Here is a 22,377-nt window from a genome sequence, read left to right on the forward strand (position 1 = left end):
CTTCTTCTATTTTTTAATCCTAGCAATGATGATTTGTACTGAGAGGCAAGCATCTGAATAAAACCAATAAGCACATGACAAGGGACGCCAGCCAGCCAGCCTGCCTGGACATCTTCTGGCTTCACAAGACACCTATTTTCAACGGGTATTTGGATAAACGGACTCAATCATAATTTGGGCCAGAAATGACTGGATATTTTCATAAAAGTATGAAAAAAAGCCTGTTTTTAAACACAAAAATAACAGAGAAGGAGAATAAAGAACAAATTGTTAACAGTCCAACTCTCATTTTAAGGATGAGTCTCAGTGATTTCTTGAGGTCACACTAGGTCTGCCACCCAAGTTTCCTGACTGCTCACTGGGGGCTTTTCTATTGTACTAAGCTTCATCTGTCTAGTTAATTTTTGTGTAATTTCTTTGCAACGATACTGACTAAATTCTAACTTTTCATTTTTACCTTGAAACACTGAGTGAAAAATGATATGGTATCTAATACTGTTAGGGAAACTTCCATAGCAGTATTTCCTTCAAGAAGTGCCTGATGGAAAATGTTTGCTTCAGCTGTTGTAGAACCTGAGATTAAAACAAAAAAAGGAAATTAAAACTGTATGACACAGGGATTCACATAACAGTTTTGAATGATTTTCTCTCCCAAGGACTCAGAGAGACAAGCAAAAAGACACCAGGCTCTCAGTACCTGCAGACTTAATGAGTTTTGCTGTATTTACTCCTTAATCAAATACCATCTGGGTTAATCAATTCTGAAATTTTTTACTTCAGCTCTGTATCAACAGCTCTGTAACAAATAAATAGGTGCCAACTTCTTCGTACACAAGATGTGAGTGATGATCTAGGTATGTACCTAAGAAATAACATGGGAGGCATTTTAGGCTGTGCTCTAATTATATGGGCAAAAATGAGAAATCATAGAAAAGCAGCTATGTTATATACAGGGGTTCCCTATGGCCTGATGTTTTCAATGATGCCAAAGGTGTGAGGCTTGTTTCTAAATCAGAAGGAAAACAAAGCATCTGGGCCAACTGAAAGACACAGCTTCAATACATTGTTATAAGAGACAAAGAGCAAAGCTGAAGGCTGTACCACTCCCATTTTTTTTTTGAAAGGTCCTGAGTCTAGTAGCTCAGCATCCATCTGCTCAAGACATTTGTGTTTATGATTAGTCCTCATGGCAGAGCAGTTCTGCTGGCTTCCTCTTATGCAACCTCTAAAGGACTGTCTGGTAATGAACATTGACTCACTCTTTGACTTTTTATTAAGATTTGCTTTCAGAGAATACTTTCATGTATATAACCCTCTAGCTTCCTATTGAACTTGTTAATATTTCAACCTGTGTGAAATACGTCTTTGTCAGAACAGTATTTACAGTGCTCTGACCTCTGCAGACAGCTGAGCATGGGCAATCCCTTAATAATCACTGAATGAAAAATAGTCATTCTAAACAAATATTATATATACTATTTTATTCAGATTCATTATTTTCATTAAAGTATAGATAAAAGATATTGAATGTAAAATCACATAAGAATAATAGTTCAATGAGAAAATTAATCTCCTTCATATTAAACTAAGAACTCACTATTAACTAAAACTGCCAGAAACAATCCATGCATATTTGATCTTATATTCACATACGAGAAAATGACTGTACAGAAACAGAGATATGCAAATGTATCGATGTATGTAAAATGATCTCCAGCTGTACTGGTGATTTGGGTCAAATAGTATTAATGTCTCTTTCAAATGAGTACCCTAGCTACATTTTGCACTTACTGTGATTAAGTGTAAATAAACTTTCCAGGCTATTAAGATGCTGAAGCCCGTCCTGCATTATTCTTGATCTGTTTCAAAGAGCTGGCATGGTTTGCGATTTTCAGGCTACTCCAAAGTGTTTTGACAGCCAGGCATTATGCACTCTAAAATAAAGGTTAAAGTTAGGAAATGAAGTACTCTAATACTGTATCTCAATGTTAGATTTTTTTAACTAATAAATGACTAGATTTCCACATAAACATTGTGCTACGCTCAGTAGCCTACCAACTATTATTTGGCTTAAATGAGACATCACTGGAAACTGTATGATGCTTACTATGTATTTAAAATAGCTTATACTACAAGAATACAAGTAAGGAATTTAGAGAAAATTCTTACTTTCCTTCCTCTCCTCAAAAATATTAGAGTAGAGTGGACAATACTCCAATAATTTTCCGTCTTTTTCTCAGGAGATAGGAAAGGCAAGAGTCAGAGAAAACGGTGAGAGGGATACTCAGAGCTCACGGGGGGGAGGGGCGGTAGGGAGTTAGGGGGGTGGTTTCCTGAATTTAGATGTTTAAGAATGAGGCCTATCTAATCTGTCTCTGGGCCAGAGTTAAACTTGGATCAGAACCTTTTTACTCTATAAACATGTCTATTTCCTCATTTTTATTTTGTTCTCCTTGAATTTTAGGGTTTAGTTAAAAAATTAACAACTGGGTAATACAGGGACTGAGGAAAAAGCCTTTGTCCATCCTCTACTAAACACAGAGGGCAGGTCAGCACAATCTTAGTGATTAAGATTGATGGTGGTAGTTACCATAGCAGTTCCCAACCAGTTCCCAGTGCTGGGGAGACAGTAGAAATTGTCATCTGAATTATTAGGATGTTCCAGAGACTCAGCAATAAACCCCATCCAAACTGCCTCTTTAGTTTTTCCAAGTGCTATGAAACTTATTTTAAAAAATAAAAGACATCTATTTAAGTTCCTTTAATGACTAACTCTACCTCGGAAACATATCTTATCGAAATAAGCAAGTCATCTTTTCCTTAGGGTCACACAAATGTTTCCTTAAGTATTCATTTCACTAAGACTTACACAGCAAAAACAAGAAAGAAATAATATATAATATATATCTCAATTGCTCTTGGCGATTTCTGTTTACATTAGTAACTGAAGTGGGTATCAATAGGTTGTAAACAAAAGTATAGACCTGACAACTGTCCTCACTTGATGATTTCCTGCCTTCCCCTGGATCTAGCCCTTTCTCACGAGCTTCAGAAGAGACAAGCATCTGTTCTAGGATTAGACTGGAAACTGTGCATATCAGTCTAACCACTACCTTTTGGAAAACTTTAAAAATGTATCACTTCCCATCAGGTTAATTTCAACTTTGAGTTGAGAAGCATTCAATAAATCATGGGTACCATAAGGCTAACTCAAAAGGAAGCATCTAGGTTTTGCATGGCATGACTAAGACTGCCCTCTGTTGGAAGAGAAGAAAAAAAGAGGAAATTGCACTGCTATGGGAATTACCTTGCTATGATTCTTTTCCCCATGTATCTAAAGTGAAACAAACATACTCTAGTTAGAAAAACAGTAGCATGTTAGTGCTATATTACCATACTTGGCATTGTAACAAATGATATTTGAAAATTCATGGGTTAGGCTCTTCTATCCATGGAATTCTCCAGGCAGGAATACTGGAGTGGGTTGCCATTTCCTTCTCCAGGGGATCTTCCCGATCCAGAGATTGAACCTGGCTCTCCCGCATTACCTACTGAGCCACCAGCAAAGATCTAGCATGGGTCGCAACAGTAATCAGTTACAGAATTGCCAGTCTCCCGAGAGCCTCCGAATCTAGGAATGGACCTCTAAGCACTGTTGCCTAAACGGAGGGGTGACAGAGAGGAAAGAGTGCATGGCTTTTGACTTTACATCCAACTTGCTAACACCATGGGTATTTGCGGTTTTCAATGATTATAAAATACTGACTGTCAGGAAGAAAGATGCTAAAACTGGGTCAAATTACTTTGTTTCAAAAATAAAGCAGGGGGTAAGTTCCAACTCCCTCCACCCCCACCGCCTTTTGTGACGCACTTCAGCTCAGCGGGGCTTTCCCAGAGTTCACTGCGTTTCCGGTCTCTCCAGTCTCCAGTCCGGCACAGGGTGGCTTGAAGGCGCCATCTTCCCTCCCACACGCCTTCGCTTTTCTCGGCAAAAGGAGGCTGGTGTCTCCTTCCAGCCCCCAAAATGCGCCATCCTGTCCACCCTGAGCCATCTTCGATCCATCCTCTTGCCTGCCCAATTGCCCACCCAGTGCCTGGAAGCTGCTTCACAGGTCTGTAGAAGAGTTTAAACTGTCATCCCGTCCACAGCTCTTTTTTGTTGATGCGTGTCTCCACTGTTTCCCAATCCCAGTCAGGGAATCAAGATGGAGGTGGGGGATGGGGGTGAAGAGGACAGGGAAAGTGGGCAGAGTTCTTCCGAAGGAGATAAAACACAGATTAGCCTCTGTGATGTAGCTTCTGAAGATTTTACAAAAACCTGGCTAACATTAAAAGAGCTCCATGACGGAGAGCCACTCCGACTTCAGGGGGAAGTAACCAGTTTGAGGAAAGAGCAATTGTCAGACGAGAGCTGGACAGGCTCCATGTCCAGAATTAAAGAGTTGACGGAGCAAGGGACAGACCTGAATGACGCTACCCATGACCTGCGAGGTCAGTTAAACGCTGAAGTATGCGATGGCTCTACAGTAAATGAAATGTACAGAAATACGCTACAGCAAAAATTTTATGATATCCAACAACAAAATCTGAAATTTACTGGTGAGCTCACAGCAGAAAGGAATAAACTAAGAGAAGAAAACAAGCAGCTTTCGGCTAGGCTCAAGAGGAAACAGCCACAGTCTCGCCGTTCTTCTTCTGATAGTGACGATGACTCTGTCCCTGGGTCTCAAAAGAGCGAGTCAGTTATTTCGATCGCGGACCCTCTGCCCGGACCTGAGAGGCATGTGGCTCTCAAAATGAAAACACAAATGAAAACCAAACAGATGAAAGCTCGAGGGAAAAAGAAACAGCCACACATTTCCGAGCTTCAGGTTCCATTGTATAGTCAGGATGTCTTTGAGGTGCCAGAGAGCCCTCACGAGATCTCCTCTAACAGCACTAAGACTATCACAATAAGCAGTGGCAGTCAGAAGTCATCTAGCACTGTTCCTTCAGCGTCTACACTCGGCCCTCAGACAGTGTTTGGATTTCAAGATGACTCCAGCCTTCCTGATGCCAGGCTTGGCCATCCACAAAGAAGATACATTTTCACACAGAGGACTGAGATTGATTTCCCTTGGAGCCTTTCCGTTATTTCTCCAGAAGAAGAGCTACCCGCTGAAATATTATCTGAAACTTCAGAGGAAAGTATGATTGGTTACACCAAAAGCATATTTTCTCCTATTACACAGAGAGACGAAAACCCCACTTTACATCTATTTCCTTTAGACTATACTTCAAGCTCTAATGTGCAAAGACCATCATTTGGTGTTTTTCGCGTTTCAATGAGAGAGAGCAGTAGCCAGACACCTTGCAGAGAACAGTCCACAGCAAGGAAGGATACGAATGGAGCTACAGGTGCAGCCCGTGATGCTGATAAGCCACAAGATGAGACTCGGGCTTGCACTCAGGGTCTTCAATAAAGAGAAAAGTCAAGATACAGTGAGAAAAAGGGGGGATGTAGCTATCGCTCCGTCTGTCTCTTAAGGAGACTACTTTTCTGGTCCAAGAGGACAGTCTTCCTATCAATTCAGACTATTTAACATTTGTATTCAGACTATGTAACTGATAATTCCTGACTTTGATTCTACTTCCCAGAACATAATATACAGGCAATAAAATGTTGAGCAAATGACTAAGAGTTTGAAATAGTGACTTATTGCCAGTTAATAAAATTCAGCTACAAAGAGAGAGACTTAGTTTTCAGAATCCCTCTACTTCTATATAAAAGTGTAGAGATGATCATCTTTTTGTTGAAATTAAGCTGCTAGTGTCTGTGAGTCCGTGTGTGCCATGCTGAGTTGGTTTAGTTGTGTCCTAGTTTTTGCAACACTGTGGACTGTAGCCTGCCAGGCGCCTCTGTCCCTGGGATTCTCTAGAAGAATATGGCAGTGGGTTGTCATGCCCTCCTCCTGGGGATCTTCCCATCCATGGAGTCTCTTAGACTCTTGTACTGGCAGGTAAGTTCTTTATTACTGGTGCCACCTGGGAAGCCCTTATGAGTCAATAAGAAGGCATATATTAAAAAAAAAAAAAAAAAAAAAGAAAGCCAAGAGAACACCTAAAAGGCCTGGACTGTAAGAGTTCAACCCTGTAATACTTGTGAAATACTTACTTGGCTTGACAAGGTAAAAACAATACTTACACTGAGAAAGATTCAGAAGCAGATATTTTTCAGAATAAAGTGAGCATGACTTTCCAGATACCATACAGCATGACTTAAATTACAAAAGAGAAGATGTGACACAGGCTGTATACTAGTTATGAAAATTTGCTTTTAAAAATCAAAAAGCAAGAGCATAAGAAGGAAAAACCTCATTAACAAAGACCAACTATTTAGCAAGCAAGGGCAACATTTACAAGAGCAGGAGACCTTTTCAGGAAACAAAGCAGTTATGGTTTTATCCGTAACAAAAAGCAGCCAGTTGCTTGTCACTGGTTATCACAGTGTGTGTGTGCATGTGTGTGTGTGTGTGTGTGTGCATGTGTTTGCACGTGTGTACGTGTGCAAGTGTGTGCACATGTATAGTGAATGGAGGAGGGGAGAACTAGTCAGCAATGCATGTCCCTCTGCTTCCTTTCCTCTGTCCTCCCCCTACCACCCTCCTTACTTTCCCTGGGCCGTGGTGGTATTCAACTCCTTTTCTCTTTACTTTTTTTTTTTTTTCATGTGTCCTTGGGCGTGTAGAAAAAACAAAGTTATTGAGTGAATTCATGTGCCATAAAACTCACCCTTTAAAATAGAGTACAATACATTAGTTTCTATGGTATATTTAAAAACTTGTAAAACCATCACCACAGTTTTAGAATATCTTCATCACCCTTTAAAAAAAGCCCATACATAATAGCAGTCACTTTCAACATTCCCCCACTTTTTAGCTTGTGGGGAGACAAAAACAGTAAGTTGTGGTTGTGGGTGTTAATTTGATTCAACCTCTCTTGGAATGAAGTACCACCAGGGTTGAATATTATCTCCCTTTACATATTTCTTTCCCAAAACATGGAAGCTTATAACATAGCATCAGTAATCTTTGCCTTTTACTCTAAATCATAGGTTGTAGTTGCTTAAAACTGTTTCATTAATGTACTTTAGAATTCATATCTAGCTTTTGATGTGTTTCAATCTCTCTGGCAAGTTAACTATCAACTTATTTTATGTTTTTATATCCTGCATTATTATAAAAATACTTAAAATAATATTTACTAAAAACAAAATGGAAAAGAAGTAAAATTTACTATATTATGATTTGACTTTTGCTGAAATAATACATTCTAAGTACTTGATTCTAGTTATTTAAAACTTTTATTAATTTACTTTAGAATTAGTTATTCATATGTAACATTTGATGTGTTTCAATCACTGGCAAGTTAACTGTCAACTTATTTTATGATTTTATATCCTGCATTAGAAAAAAATGTTTAATATTTACTAAAAACTAAATAGAAAATAAGTAACATTTAACTACTGTATTGTGCTGATCAAAACCCAGGTGCTTCTATGTTCTTCATTGCTATTTGTTTTTTTTTTTTTTAAGTACTTATTTATTATTTGGCTTCATGGGGGTCTTAGGTGCAGAATGTGAGATCTGTTTCCCTGTCCAGAGATTGAACCCAGGACCTCTGCATTGCCAGTGCAGAGTCTTAGCCACAGGGACGTTCCCAGGGATTTTGTTTGTTTGTTTTGTTTGGGGGGTGGTGTTTGTGTGTGTGTGTGTGTGTGTGTGTGTGTTTGTTTTTGTTTTAGCAAAAGTAGGAAAAAGAAAGGGGAAGAAATTGTGTAAACAAGTGTGGTACTGGGAATGAGTTAACCTTCTGATTGTACTTCCAGAGGACATGCAGTTTACAAAAACCCTTTGCTTGTATTCTATCATATATAGTAAAGAGGAAATGGTAAATTGTAAATAATACAATTATACATCAAGGTAAAGAGAACAGAGTCTGGAAAAGAACCTGACACCATACAAAACTGGATAATGGTCCTGTGAAGATAGCAACAGCATTCCTTACTCTCAAAGAACCCTTCCTGTCTTTTTGTTTGCGTTTGATTTTGTAAATCCTGGGTCAAATAAAAGCTACAATGTTAAATATGACTTTTGGTTATTGATATTTTCTTCTGTTTACCTTAGTCATTTAATGTATTCTATGTTCTGCATGAAAAAATACTTTAGCACTTCTAAAACTATTGCCTGACCATAGAAACTAATTTTTTTGTCTTAAAAAAAAAAATATCCTGTTACTAAACAGAAATTTTGATAACCTTATTTCTTTTGCCAAACCTTTGTATTGAGGGCTGACTTTCAATAGATCGAAGCGAGAGAGCTGCTCTGCTACATGCAAAACCCCAACCCAGAAGCAGGTCATCTAGGAATGGTTTAGCACCAGGTTCCCCCAGGTTCCCCACAATTGAGTGGTGCAGTGTTGGGTGAGGGGGCTGCTGCCTTTCTGGTCGTGCCTGTGTTCCAGGATGAAGATTTCTCTGTATTGGACTCGGTCCCAACACGTGGAGGGACATGCCACGCCATGCCCCAAAGGACCTGGGCAGCGGCCCCATGGTGGGGACGGTGGGCGACTGGCTATCTGAGGCCAACCGAGGCTCCCATGGCATGGCCAGAAACTAATTTTTAAATAAAATTATTTCAAAGCTCAAACTGTATGATGGAAATAAATCTATTTTAAGTTAAAATATAGTAATAGTCTAAGGTCAAAGTCTACCAGCTACTGTCCCCATGCCCAACAAAAATCAGTGAGAGAGGAATGCTAAAACTTAAATCCTAGACACCTCCCTTCCCAGATCTAGCCTATGTAGTTTGCCCATTCCACCGATTAGCCATGCGGTCACTCAGATGCAGTCAATCATAAAGGAAGTCAATCATGAATAGTCACTGCAAGGACTGATGCTAAACCTCAAACTCCAGTACTTTGGCCACCTAATGCAAAAAACTGACTCATTGGAAAAGACCCTGATGCTGGGCAAGGTTGAAGGCAGGAGTAGAAGGGGACATCAGGGGATGAGGTGGTTGGATGGCATCACCGACTCAATGGACATGAGTGTGAGCAAGCTCCAGGAGATGATGATTGACAGGGAAGCCTGGCTTGCTGCAGTCCCTTGGGTGGCAAAGAGTCAGACATAACTGAGCGACTGAACAACAACACTTAGTTGGGAAACCACCTCTCAGATCTACTCTTCCCCCATCCTCACCTCCAGTGTTCTCTTCAGGTCCTTATCACCTCGCTCTTATAGGTCACGTCTGTGTGTGTGTGCTGTGTGCTAACTCGCTTCAGTCGTGTCTGACTCTGCAACTCACTGGATTGCAGCCTGCCAGGCTTCTCTGTCCATGTGGATTCTCAGGCAAGAGTACTACAGTGGATAGCCATGCACTCCTTCAGGGGATCTTTCTGACTCAGGGATTGAACCCTCTTCTCCTGGGTCTCTTGCTTTGGCAGGCAGGTTCTTTACCACTAGTGACACCTGGAAAGCACTTGAGTACCCATAGCACTTGACAGATTTCCTCTACTGTAGCAAATAATAATGGAGAAGGCAATGGCACCCCACTCCAGTACTCTTGCCTGGAAAATCCCATGGATGGAGGAGCCTGGTAGGCTGGAGTCCATGGGGTCACTAAGAGTCAGACACGACTGAGTGACTTCACTTTCACTTTTCACTTTCGTGCATTGGAGGAGGAAATGGCAACTCACTCCTGTGTTTTTGCCTGGAGAATCCCAGGGATGGGGGAGCCTGGTGGGCTGCTGTCTATGGGGTTGCACAGATTCGGACACGACTGAAGTGACTTAGCAGCAGCAGCAAATGATAAAGAGGTTTGTGGCCATGTCCATTTCTCCCACTGGATTTAGGTTTCTCTAGGCCAGAGACTGTTCAGGGTGATTCCAGGATTTCCACTAGAAGAAGCTTAGGGCCAGCAGTCTGATTGGAAGGGACAACAACCAGGGGCTTCTGGGTTTATTTGTGATGTCTGGAGGGAATACACCATGTGGCACCACAGAGAATATAAAGATGGATGTAGCCTGATCGGTCTGGATTTAATTGACTCACAGGTTCTTTGCTCTTCAGCAAGTGCTTTTCTTCTAGAAATTTTGTGGGGTGCACTCAAGGTAGTGCTGTTAACACAAGAGGCCTGTGATGGGATCCTCTGAATTTAACCTAAGGCAGAGTAGCAAGGTTCTGAGTGAGTTTCCATCAATGTCCTGAAACCAACTGACTTCTACATCTTCCCACTTCTAGCGCAAGATCCCATTCTAATTTCGAATGAATACGATCAATGCTGTCTCTAATAATAAGGCTTAACTCAAAGCTTGTGCTGTCTCTCGTTCAGTCACAGGAGTTGGCAGAAGCATGCATATGTTGGGAAAAGTCAAGGAAATCACGGGTCATACGTGAGTCATCCATCTCCTTCCTTTACATCTTAACCATCAACCTCTTTCAGTGCTTTTCTTGCAACACCTCTCTTAATTATCCTGATCATACTCATGTGCTCTGCTGTGTCTCGTGAGGCAGGCAGACATACAGCAGTTAGGCCCGAGCCTGGACAGAAGGCATGCATGACCTATCTTTCCAGGGGCCACCTCCAATCCTAGATTCCTGGGGAGCTTTGCAGTCTGGTGAGCCCCCCCTCCCTCCAGCCCCACACTCATCAAGTCTCCCTGTTGACTACTCTTCCAGTGTGATTTCCCTCCCTCTGCACCCCAACTCAGCCTCAAGGGCAAATAAAGCCCTTCTGCCTTGACTGGTTTGGCCAATACACCCTCCTGCCAAGCCGGACTCCTCGTTGAGCCCACAGGGGCACCACCACCATTACTTCTGGGCCTGTGCTCCTGCTCGCCTCCCAAACTGGGAATAACTTCTCCTCTACCAACTCAAATGTCACCCACCCTAAAAGTCTAGCTCAAATTTCAGTTCTTCCTCACAATTCCCAGCCCTCAGTTTCCCCTCTTCTGAATGCCTGTGGTACTTATTGTTTGGACTACACAGTCTGGCAGTCATAAAGCAAGTCTCCAATACATGATCATTCACTTTTTACCAATGGCCTGTACATACTTGCGTGAATGCCCACCAGTCCTGCCCTGCAGCACTGGGAGAGGCCCAGCTCCCCTCCCAGCCAAGGACTCTCCTCATTTCTGCAGAGAGAGGCAATGAATGCAGTGGTTAGGGGCATGGTCTCTGGAAGCCACTGCTGGGGTCAGCAGCCTAGCTCCCTCCTGCAGTCTAGCACCTACGAGACTCTGGGCAAGCCTCTGGGCCTTGCCGTGCCTGTTTCCTCCTATACAAAACAAGAATGGTAACAGCACCAACAGGAGAGGTTCTGTGGAAAGATGAAATAGGTCAAGTGGAAAACTTAGAATGCTGCCCGGCATAGACTAAACACTATAGAAATGCTAGTTGTTACTAAGAATGCCACAATGTAGACTTACCAATCTACACAGACTAAAACTAAGCTGGTAACCTAATCATTTTTATAAACGCTCAAATGATTAGAGCTGGAGGAGCCCTTAAAACTTATGGAGTTCAACCTCCTTTCACAGAGAACACTGTTGCACGAGAGAGAGAAATGACCAGTCCTGAAGTCCCACAGCTGGGTAAGGTCAGACCATTATAATAGTCAAGTCCCCTGTTTTGTTTTGCTCCCCGCCCCCCCGCCACCATATCTTAATGCAATTGAATCAATATTTCCAATGGGAAAAAGTTTCTGTATTTCTGAGTAACCAAGTCGCCAATGAACCTCTGTGACAAAACTGATTAGTTGGGGATTGCCAGTATCAGCTAGAGTCAGCTGTTTGTTGTTCCAGGTGTGAGGTGTGTGGGAGAGGGAGTCTGGAGGAGGGAGGGGACTGGAGTGGCACGGTGAAAATCAGGAGACTAAGGAGATGGGTGGCTTCCCTGCGGGCTCAGCAGCAAAGAACCCACCTGCAATACAATGCAATGCAGGAGATGCGGGTTTGATCCCTGGGTCGGGAAGATCCCCTGGAGAAGGATATGGCAACCCACTCCAATATTCTTGCCTGGGAAATTCCCATGGTCAGAGGGGCCTGGAGGGCTACAGTCCACGGGGTCGGAAAAGAGTCGGACGTGACTGAGTAACTCAATGACAACAACCGAGGGGATGGGTGACCCCCCTCCCTTGTCTGCACTGTAGCTGCCCCATGATTATGGAAATCAGATCCCCCCAAGTGAACTAGGAGCATGGGGGGCACAACGATTACACAATATACTCTAAGGCTCTAAGCCAATGCACAACACCTGGCTCAGTACTAAAGAAGGCAGGCAGTTGAATGAATGACTGGCAAACTACAAACTTCCCTCAAGTCTCTCCTCAAATGCTGCCTTTTCAGTGGCAGTCTACGTAGTCCACGCTATTTAGAATGGCAAACCTCTGGACTGCTTTGTTTTTCTCCATAGTACTTACTGCCCTCTAACATACCTTATATTTTACTTCCCCCTCCCCTTACGCTGACTCTACCAATAGCATACCAGCTCCAAAGGGCAAGGACTTGCTCTGTTTTGCTCACCACTGTATTCTCTGCCCCTAGAACACTGCCTGGCACAGGGCACGCAGAGTGGGCATAGGTTTTGTTGACTGAATCAATAGAGGGCATCCAAGTTTCCCAATCAACATTTCAACTGGGGTTTCAAAGCCCAAGGCACTGGCTGAAAAAGCAATAAACAAATTGTGGGTGTTTGTGTCAACGTGACAATAAAACCTATCAACTTTGGAGCTACTATGGTCACCAAAAAAACGTCCAGAAGGTCGCTCAGGCCAAAAGCTGTCCCTCAGGAATTCATTAGTGCCCCCTCCCTCCAAGTTTTCACAGTAACTCTGGTTGATTCATTTACATGGCCACACCAGGTGAGGAGCATATGAGAACTCACATCTGTGCAACTTTTCTGTAAATCGAAAATTATTCCAAAATAAAAAGGTTACTAAAGAAAAAGGCTTCCACGCGGATGGTGCTCCGGATTTCCCATGGATTTCTTGTGTGCCAGAGCAGACCCGTCCTTTGCTACAGGGACTAGGCGCTTCAGAGATTCCCTTCGACTGCCGCCACCTTGCTGGACCCGCCGCGCAAGGAGCCTCGGCGCGTCACCCGCACTCCCGGACCTTGGTCGCCGTCCCCGCAGCCTCCCGGCCCCTCATCCCCGCTCCGGGCCACGGGCGACACTCCCGCCCCTGACCCCGCGAACTCCTTTCGGGCCCCAGGCCTTGGCGCCAGGCTCCTCGGCGCTGCCCTACGGCCAAGGGAAGTGCGGCGACAAGTCGTCGTCCTCCTGCCCCGCCAACCCAGTCGCCCGGGATCCAGGAAACCCCGGTCGGCCCGGGTCCCCCAAACTCCAGCCGGGCGCGGGAGGCGCCTGCCGCCGCGGCCGCGGGATGTCCGGAAGAGGGCCCTCGACCCGGACTCCGCCGCGGCCCTCGGCCCCAGGCGCCCCAGCGGGCCTCTCGGCCGCGATTCCCGCTGCCCCGGCCGGGGGACCTTACTCACCCGCGGGCGCAGCCACGCCGCCGCGGCCGGCAAAGAGCAGCAGCGCCCACAGCCCTCAGAGCCGCGCCGGCCGCTCCATGCAGCCCCTCGCTCGGAGCCCGGCCGGGCTGCAGCCGCCGCAGTCTCCGCCTCTTTCGCTCCCGGTACCACTTCCCGGCTCTGCCTCCCTGGAGGTGGGGGGGCCGGGGCACACGGGAAGGGCCACCCGGCCCACCGGCCGCAGATAACCCCGGGGCCAGCGCCGGCAGAGGGACGGGGCGCCCGCGGCTCCAGCAGCGGCTTCCGAGGCGCGACACCTGGCCCCGCGGCAGCCGAGCCTCCGTCGCGCCCCGGGAGTTCGATCGCCGGCCAGGCAGAGCGGCCCCGGCCTCGTCACGGCCAGGCCCGGGCACCGCCGGGCTCGGTACGAATGGTGTGCAGCCCGGAGGAACCTCGAACGTGTCCAGCCGAGCACCCGGGCAGGGCAGAGCGGCCTCCAGAAGGAGCCTTGACCTGGACTTCTGGAGTCTCAGCTTGCAGTCATTGGCCTCTGAGCCCTTGTTTCCTAAAACTCTGACTCCAGGGTTAGAAATCCCAGGCCTGACTTCACAGGGTGCACTTGGAAGACCAAAGAGGGCACTTGGTGGGAGCGTGCTTTGTGAACGGTCCGGAAGGTATATTTGAAAGCTGGTGATACATAATGCGAAGTTGAACATAGAAAGAAAGAAAAAAGCTAAATGTTAAATATGAGAGACAGTGCCATGCTGGGCTTCCCTGGTGGGTCAGGTGGTAAGAATCCCTCTGGAATGCAGGAGACCCAGGTTCGATCCCTGGGTAGGAAGATCCTCTGGAGGAGGGCATGGCAACCCACGCCAGTATTCTTGCCTGGAGAATCCCATGGACAGAGAAGCCTGGTGGGCTACAATTCATAGGGTCGCAAACAGTCAGGCAGGACTGAGCATCTGAGCACAACAGAGTACCATACTATGTACTTGGATTTTTCAAAACTCACAGCCAACTTTCTATACACTTCTTTTTTTATAGATATATATATTGGGAGATGGAAGGTGAGCTGGAAAAGTACGCACTGAATACGTTGAAAGTGGGTGATTGTGAGGATTAAGGATGATGAGGATGGAGGAAGAACCCTTTAGTTTTCCTGTGGCTGCTGTAACAAATTATCACAAATTTAGTGGCTTTAAACCACCCAGTTTTATGATATTGATATTAGAATTCTGTAGGTCAGAAGTCTCATTGGACTACAGTCAAGCTGTAGGCAGACCTGTGTTCACTTCTGGAGGGTGTGAGGGTGAATCTATTTCCCTGCCTTTCCCAGCTTCTAGAGACTGCTACATTCCTTGACTGCTTCCTGCACCACTCAGACCTCTGCTTCCCTTGTCACATCTCTTTCTCTGACTCTGACCCTCACCCTCCTGCCTTCCTTTTCCATTTATAAAAATCCTGGTGATTTGATTGGACCCACCAGCTCTAGAGAAGCTAGTGGTTGGGGTAGGGGAATGGGAGGTACAAACTACTGGGTGTTAGGTAGGTAGCGAGGATGTATTCTATAGCACAAGGAATATAGCCAATATTTTGTAATAACTGTAAATGGAGTGTAATCTTGTAAAATTTGTGCACAAAATCTTTTTAGTGTAAAAGGGAAAAAATATATAGGACCTACTAGATAATCCATGATCATTTTCCCATCTCAAAATCCTTGATTTCTATTAATAAAAAGCTACTGTATAGCACAGGAAACTCTACTCAATACTCTGTAGTGACCTATATGGGAATAGAATCTTAAAAAGAGTGGATCTATGTATATGTATAACTGACTCACTTTGCTGTACAGTAGAAACTAAACCAACATTTTAAATCAACTATATGTCAATAAAAACTAGTTTTTGAAACTCATTAATATAATCACATCTGCAAAGTCACTTTTGCCTTATAAGGTAACAAACATATGCACAGTTGTCTGGGATAAGGTCATGGACACCATTGGGAGGGGATTATTTTGTCATTGTGTGCTAGGTGCTTGCTGCTGCTGCTGCTAAGTCGCTTCAGTCGTGTCCGACTCTGTGCGACCCCATCGATGGCAGCCTACCAGGCTCCCCCATCCCTGGGATTCTCCAGGCATGAACAATGTAGTGGGTTGCCATTTCCTTCTCCAATGCAGGAAAGTGAAAAGTGAAAGTGAAGTCGCTCAGTCGTGTCAGACTCTTAGCAACCCCATGGACTGAAGCCTACCAGGCTCCTCCATCCATGGGATTTTCCAGGCAAGAATACTGGAGTGGGGTGCCATCGCCCTCTCCGGTGCTAGGTGCTTAGTTGTGTTCAACTCTGTGACCTCATGGACTGTAGCCAGCCAGCCAGGCTCGTCTGTCTATGGGATTTTCCAGGCAAGAATACTGGAGTGGGTTGCCATTTTCTTCCCCAGGGGATCTTCCTGACCCAGGGATCAGACCCCTTGCTATTCTTTGGAACTCTACATTCAAATGGGTAAATCTTCTTTCCTTTTCTCCTTTGCCTTTAGCTTCTCTTCTTTTCTTGGCTATTTTTCTCTCAGCTTTTCTCTTCTTTTCTCAGAGATTCTGTGCCTCATTGTTCAGAGAAGGAAGTGGCAACCCACTCCAGTACTCTTGCCTGAAAAATCAATCCCATGGATGGAGGAGCCTGGTAGGCTGCAGTCCAAGGGGTCGCTAGGAGTCAGACATGACTGAGGGACTTCACTTTCACTTTTCAGTTTCATGCATTGGAGAAAGAAATGGCAACCCACTTTAGTGTTCTTGCCTGGAGAATTCCAGGGACGGGAGAGCCTGGTGGGCTGCCATCGATGGGGTCGCACAGAGTCGGACAGGACTGAAGCGACTTAGCAGCAGCTGTGCCTCATTGTTAGTCCAGGGCTTGTCCTTTGGCCTCAGATTGGGGTGCTGTCATTGGGGCCTCTAGCCCAGGTCTCAGCCAGGACCTCTGCCACCTTCTCTCTACACTCTCCACCCTGGCTGCTGCTGCTGCTGCTAAGTCGCTTCAGTTGTGTCCGACTCTGTGCAACCGCATAGATGGCAGCCCACCAGGCTTCCCGGTCCCTGGGATTCTCCAGGCAAGAACACTGGAGTGGGTTGCCATTTCCTCCTCCAATGCATGAAAGTGAAAAGTGAAAGTGAAGTCACTCAGTTGTGTCCAACTTGTAGCGACCCCATGGACTGCAGCCCACCAGGCTCCTCCGTCCATGGAATTTTCCAGGCAAGACTACTGGAGTGGGGTGCCATTGCCTTCTCCGCTCCACCCTGGAGGAAAGCCCTATTCAGGTCCTGCCCCTTCCCTGACCCAGGCAGGGCCAGTCTGTACACACCATCAGGTCTTCAACAGCCCCATCTGTGCTGGTGCCTCAGGACTCAGGACTCTTCACTTTAAAGATGCAAATACATCATTTGCATGTTAGTGTCCTGCAGCTTCTGGCCCTGAAAAGCCTCCATTGTTTGTCTAGAATGTGTTATGAGTTACATCTGAACACCACATCTCCAGCCCTCCTGCCTCTTCTCCATCCCGTCTATCCAAGGTGTTTCTCTGAGGAGGGGGCTCTTTGCATAGCTGTGACACTGCTCTGGGCATCAGTGTGCTAGTGTGCACTTCCAAAGAACAGAAGGAAAAGGCAAAGGAGAAAAGGAAGGATATACCCATTTGAATGCAGAGTTCCAAAGAATAGCAAGGAGAGATAAGAAAGCCTTCCTCAGGGATCAATGCAAAGAAAGAGAGGAAAACAATAGAATGGGAAAGACTAGAGATCTCTTCAAGAAAATTAGAGATAGCAAGGGAACATTTAATGCAAAGATGGGCACAATAAAGGACAGAAATGATATGGACCTAAAAGAAGCAAACAATATTAAGAGGTGGCAAGAATATATACAAAAATGATAAAAAAAAAAAAAAAAAAGATCTTCATGACCCAGATAATCGAGATGGTGTGATCACTCATCTAGAGCCACATCCTGGAATGCGAAGTCAAGTGGGCCCTGGGAAGCATCACAATGAACAAAGTTAGTGGAGGTGATGAAATTCCAGTTGAGCTACTTCAAATCCTGAAAGATGATGTTGTGAAAGTGCTGCACTCGATATGCCAGCAAATTTGGAAAACTCAGCAGTGGCCACAGGACTGAAAAAGGTCCGCTTTCATTTCAGTCCCAAAGAAAGGCAATGCCAAAGAATTCTCAAACTACCACAGGATTGCATTCATCTCACACACTAGCAAAGTAATGCTCAAAATTCTCCAAGCCAGGCCTTCACAGTACATGAACCATGAACTTCCAGATAATCAAGCTGGATTTAGACAAGGGAGAGGAACCAGAGGTCGAATTGCAAACATCCCTTGGATCATCAACAAAGTGACAGAGTGCCAGAAAAACATCTACTTATGTTTTATTGACTATTGCAAAGTCTTGATTTTGTGGATCACAACAAACTGGAAAATTCTTCAAGAGATGGGAATACCAGACCACCTGACCTGCCTCCTGAGAAATCTGTATGCAGGTCAAGAAGCAACAGTTAGAACTGGACATGGAACAACCTACTGGCTCCAAATTGGGAAAGGAGCACCTGAAGGCTGTATATTTTCACCCTGCTTATTTAACTTATATGCAGAGTACATCATGAGAAATGCTGGGCTGGATGAAACACAAGCTGGAATCAAGATTGCCAGGAGAAATATCAATAACCTCAGATATGCAGATGACACCACCCTTTTATCAGAAAACAAAGAACTAAACAGCCTCTTGATGAAAGTGAAAGAGGAGAGTGAAAAAGTTGGCTTAAAAGTCCACATTCAGAAAACGAAGATCATGCCATCCAGTCCCATTACTTCATGGCAAATAGATGAGGAAACAATGGAAACAGTGACAGACTTTCTTTTCTTGGGCTCCAAAATGACTGCAGATGGTGACTGCAGCCATGAAATTAAAAGAAGAAAAGCTCCTTGGAAGAAAAGTTATGACCAACCTAGACAGCATATTAAAAAGCAGAGACATTGCTTTGCCAACAAGGGTCCTTCTAGCCAAAGGTTCAGTTTTTCCAGTAGTCATGTATGGGTGTGAGAACTGGACTATACAGAAAGCTGAGTGCCAAAGAATTGATGCCTTTGAACTGTGGTGTTGGAGAAGACTCTTGAGAGTCCCTTGGTCTGCAGGGAGATCCAACCAGTCCATCCTAAAGGAAATCAGTCCTGAATATTCATTGTAAGGACTGATGTTGCATCTGAAACTCCAAATCTTTGGCCACCTGATGCAAAGAACTGACTCTTTTGAAAAGACCCTGATGCTGAGAATGATTGAAGGTGGGAGGAGAAGGGGACGAGAGAGGATTAAATGGTTGGATGGCATCACCTATTCAATGAACTTGGGCAAACTCCAGGAATTGGTGATGGACAGGGAAGCCTGGCATACTTCAGTCCATGCGGTCGCAAAGAGTCAGAGCGACTGAACTGAGCTGAACTTAGAGGTCACTTTGCTTATCAGGCTGCTGGACATTTGCTTCAGCAAGCAAGGAATGGAAGTCTCACTATTCACTTGGAAAACACCAGGCTTGGGGGAGGGCAGGGGAGCAGCAACACCTGTCTTGATTTAGTTCCCCAACGAAATGACACCATATCGCCCACAGCTCCTTCCCTGGATTGCTCTTTCTGACTCTCTGCTACTTAAAGCAGCATGACTGCAGCTAGACCACGTTGTGGGTCGCATTCCTGGTGCTGGGCCGTGGCCTTGGGCTCTCTGGACCAGCCTCCCCACTTCTAAGTCACAGAAGCCAAGGCCAGCACTTAACTCCTCTGCATTCTCACTTCCCAGGATGGTACCAAGCCTTGCAGATTTGATCAGGTTTGCTTTATGACACAATGCATAGCTGATATTTGTAAATGTTCCATGAGTGTTTGAGGAACAATTCTCCAATTATGGAGCCCAGTGTTCTGTGTGTTTACATTATATCAAGTCTGTGGGTTGTGTTGGTCAAATCCATGCACTTGCTGAGCTTTTCCTTTTCTTATTGAACCTGCCAGTCACTGAGACATGTTAAAATCTCCCACTATGATACTCTGGTGGTGGATCTATCAAGCTCTCCTTATAATTCTGTTCATTTTTGCTTTACAAAGATGTATTTTTGAAGCTATTTCATCAGAGGCATGCAAATCTAGAACTGTTATAGCTTCATAGTGAACCATCGATGGCTTCGCCAATAGCTTAGTGATAAAGAATCTTCCTGCCAGTACAGCAGATACGGGTTCGACCCCAGGGTTGGGAAGATCTCCTGGAGGAGGGCATGGCAACTCACTCCAGTATTCTTGTCTGGAGAATCCCATGGACAGAGGAGCCTGGTGAGCTACAGTCCAAAGGGTCGCAAACAACTGGATATGACTGATGGATTGAGCACATAGAGAACCGAGTTATTAATCACTAAGAAGTAGGTTTCATTAATCTGTGAATGTTATTGGCCTCAGGTTCTGTTTTGACTAATATTAGTCTCACTTCATAAGCTTTCTTTTGGTTAGTACTGTGTACCTTGTACCTTTCCACACATCCTTACTCGCCTGTCTCTGCTATGTTTTAGATGTGCTCTTGGAAACAGCATAGAGTGCAAATCTCTTTGTTTTCTATCCTATAGGCAATCATTGTCTTTTAACTGTAGAGTTTAGTTCTAGTATGTTTCAACTTATTTCTACCATCTGGTTTTGTGCTTTCTGTTTGTTCCATTTTTTCTGTTTCTTTTTATCACCTCCTCTTTCGATTTCTTTTAAATGTTGTGTGTGTGTGGCTGGGGGGCTCTTCATTGCAAGAGCGTGTTTTATTTTTTGTAAAATATACATACCACAGGGTTTGTTGTCAGTATTGAATGAGATGAACAAACTCACATGAAATGCTTATCCAGTGCCTAACACAGAGTAAGCACTCCTAACTGGGAACTATTATTAGAAGTTCTAGAACTCTTTCATCTTTAGTGTTCCCTTGTATCTTGAGGTTCCGCTTCTGTTGTTCTCCTTTCTGCTGACAATATCCCATTTGTTTTCAGTCCCTTTTCTTTCATTTCTCCTTTACGCCATTTGATTTCCTGTTTGCGCTCAGCCCTCCATCCCCAAGGCAGCTCGGTGGTGAAGCCCTTTGGGGAGGAGTCTGTGTGCTGTGGCTCTGTGGCGCAGTAGGTGTGGGAGAAGACAGTGGCACCTTGACTGAATCCCATTCCACAAGGTGATGGCTGTCCCCCCCCAACACGGGGCTTCATTTGCGTGTCATTCTAGGCTGGCCACGGTGAAACTGAATCAGCTGCGATTATCAGTTTCTGTGAAATGGGTCTAAGGCCGCAGCACCCACGAGCTAGGAAGCAGTTTAATTCCCTGTGTCTCTTCCTAGAGAGGGTGGCCGGATCCTGGCTGTCTGCTCTCAAGAAGTTGTCCCGCTGTGAGAGTGTGGGGGTCACCATACTAGGAATTTGTGTATGTACTAAGCAGAGCCTGGAAAGAGGAACCATTTGTATGCAAACACATTGTGGTCAGAAGGAAACTTTGTTATTGTTGTGACAGAACCACAGCTAAATTTAGCAGCTACGTACTTTGTGTGTGTGCATGTGCACATGTGTGATGCCTGGAGAAAGTAACACTTTATGTTTCCAAAAGCAAAATCTCCCCAGACCAAATAGAAAACCTTCTTCTTAGCTGGTGTTTGATTGCCATGAGTATTCCTCACCCCACTTACTTCATATCTTCACTTTTTCTGTGTCCTGGGTAGCATGACATTCTTTCAAAAGAGATTATATCACTAGAGGAACACTGGAACTTGGTGGAGTTTTGGGTGTTTTTATGTTCTCTGGTGGTTTCTGTGCTTGGATTGAAACAGACTAAGGTGTTGAACGTCTGTATTTTGAATGGGCTTCACAAAAATATGAGAGTTTAATCTCTTTTAAATTAATTAATTTTACTTGGAGGATAATTACAATACTGTGATGGGTTTTGCCACACATCAACATGAATCAGAACCCCCTTACCACCTCCCTCCCCACCCTATCCCTCTGGGTTGTCCCCGAGCACCGGCTTTGGGTGCCCTGCTTCATGCATGGAACTTGTACTGGTCATCTATTTTACGTATGGTAATGTACATGTTTCAATACCATTCTCTCAAATCATCCCATAATCTTTTGATAGCAATTTTGTATATACATTTATTCTTCACAGTAAACAATAAATAGATGCTCTCAGTATTTTTCGAAATTTATTCCAAAAGTGCAATATCAACTTACAATGTGAAAGAGATGCTATACATCCCTGTTAGCATGTACAGTAACAAAAGGCCTCTCTGGGATTCACAAGTTCTAAAAATACAAACTATATATAATGTATTATAACTGTCTTCACCAAAGTGAATGCTTCTGCCAGTGTGGAAAACAGGAGCAGTTTAATGTCTTGAAATCCACAGAAAAGATGTGGAGAAGAAGGTGAGATAAACATATGCTGAAGGGGACTTCCCTGGTGGTCCAGTGGTTGAGAATCTTCCTTCCAATGCAGGGAACATGGTTTCCATCCCTGGTCGGGGAACCAAGATGCTATGTGCCCTTAGCAACTAAAACTGCATGTTGCAATGAAGACCCAGTGCAGCCAAAAACAATAAAACCCCCAAATACATGCCGGAGACCTGGTGCAGAGTGAAACACACCTAGAGACGTGAGACAGTCTTAGGAAAAAGTAGGAACAGGAATAGAGGAGAGAGAGGCAGGAAATGGGAGAGTGCATATTAGAATTTTTTATGTTTTTAGGTGCATCAAGTTTTAGTTGCTCACTTGGGATCTTTGACCGTCATTGTGACATGCAGTTTTTTACAAATTTCATTTTAG

At 44.5% G+C, this 22,377-nt stretch overlaps 1 protein-coding gene across 1 annotated transcript in view; it reads right to left on the reverse strand.

Moving 5' to 3' along the window:
- LOC129640274 (dedicator of cytokinesis protein 11-like) overlaps positions 1 to 13,885 on the reverse strand; it is a 73,967-nt gene extending 60,082 nt beyond the window's left edge. The window contains exon 1 of the mRNA XM_055565488.1: positions 13,534 to 13,885. The gene's annotated coding sequence lies outside the window, so the exon portion shown is untranslated. The remainder of the gene's footprint in view (positions 1 to 13,533) is intronic.
- Between the last annotated feature and the right edge of the window lie 8,492 nt (positions 13,886 to 22,377).

The sequence above is a fragment of the Bubalus kerabau genome, chromosome X, assembly GCF_029407905.1.
Source record: "Bubalus kerabau isolate K-KA32 ecotype Philippines breed swamp buffalo chromosome X, PCC_UOA_SB_1v2, whole genome shotgun sequence".
NCBI classification, from domain to species: Eukaryota; Metazoa; Chordata; class Mammalia; order Artiodactyla; family Bovidae; genus Bubalus; species Bubalus kerabau.